The following is a 1,381-nucleotide window of genomic DNA, read 5'->3' as shown; positions in this document are numbered from 1 at the left end:
AGGCCGGGCCAGTAAGTACAGATACACTGTCAGTGTTGTTATATAAAAGCTGGTGGGCTGTGGAATAATGCCACTGGAGTTTGCGTGGGTGGTGAAATCGAGCTCTGCTGGCGGAGGGCTAAAAAGTGATCGCAGATCGCGGTGTCCTCTTTCAGCACCTCGTGGTTATTTTGGAGACAGTTGTTAAGAACGCCATCGTGCACGTCTGTGCGTACAATACACGAGTCCTGCTGCTGTTAAGGCTTCTTAGTGGATTAGAAAGAGAGCTGAGCTCAGAGTGGGACATGGTTCAGATATTTTCTTCAAATCCTTTGAAATTAGATTACCTAAATTTCAATATTAACTGTTTATTTGGAAGTGCAATCACTAAAAATCAATTAGTACTGATTAAATAGTGTTGTTAATCTTCTTTCCCCTTGTCGTCTGGTTCCCCATGCTGTTTATTTTGGCTGGACAGCTGTGTGTAGATGCCAGTGCTGCTATTTCCACTACTTTATCCTGTGATGTTTCTATATTTAGTCTGCCACGATCTAAAGAGGTCTTGAAGGTTTGGCGTCTCCTCCAGACTGTACTTATGTGACCTGTTCTTGAGTTGGAGCAAAATAAACACCGTCCTGCCTCGCTCCGGTGTCTTATCAGTGACAACAGACCCAGAAACACGAGAACGGCAGATCTTTTAGCTGGAACTAGGCTTGTGTTTCTGCACGTCTACTAGAAGAGAGCTAATTGGATGTATTGAAAATGTCATGGTATCATGTTATAGCATTAATTTTGCCTACATTATTATCATCTAATTCTTTTAATGTCATTTTTTTCTATTTAAAACATTTTTGATGATTTGTTGTTGTAAGTTAGATTCTGCAATGGATTATTAGGGCCATTTTTAATCCAAGAAAAATTTTTTAGGTTGCTACTTGATAGTCATACATTTACGAGAGAATAAGTTGTACATTGATGACTTTAAAAGTTGTAAATGTATTACTTTAAATCTTTTGTGTTGCCCGAATACTCTGTTGTAAAATTCTCATAAAAGCATGCATAACTAAAATGGTTCTATACTAAACCTCACTTGAATCCCCTAAAATGACCCAAAAAATGCTGGGCAACAGCACAATCTTAACCTTAAAATACTTTTGTTTTTTTCACCGTTATTGTTTAACCTTATAATACCATTATTATATTGCATAATGGTATTTCCGAGACCCTTATATTTTTAGTATGGTCTAAATTTTCCTTAAAAACCCATTGTGTAGAACTTGGTCTGGGTTTTCTGTCCTGCAGTACTTAATATTCCCACTAGGGGCAATAGAGGGGCGTCTTTGTTTTTCCAAATGAAAATTGAATTTCAAAACAAATTTTCTGAAAAAAAGTAGCTTATTTG

The 1,381-nt window shown here is 37.3% G+C and overlaps 1 protein-coding gene across 1 annotated transcript in view; it reads left to right on the top strand.

Annotated features, from left to right (window-relative positions):
* The window catches only part of maf1b (MAF1 homolog, negative regulator of RNA polymerase III b), a 7,167-nt gene that overhangs the window by 3,144 nt on the left and 2,642 nt on the right, over positions 1-1,381 (top strand). The gene's annotated exons all lie outside the window — the stretch shown is intronic.

Source organism: Oryzias melastigma, linkage group LG20 (assembly GCF_002922805.2).
Source record: "Oryzias melastigma strain HK-1 linkage group LG20, ASM292280v2, whole genome shotgun sequence".
NCBI classification, from domain to species: Eukaryota; Metazoa; Chordata; class Actinopteri; order Beloniformes; family Adrianichthyidae; genus Oryzias; species Oryzias melastigma.
The sequence above is the reverse complement of the archived record's forward strand: the minus strand, read 5'-3'. Positions and strand labels throughout refer to the sequence as shown.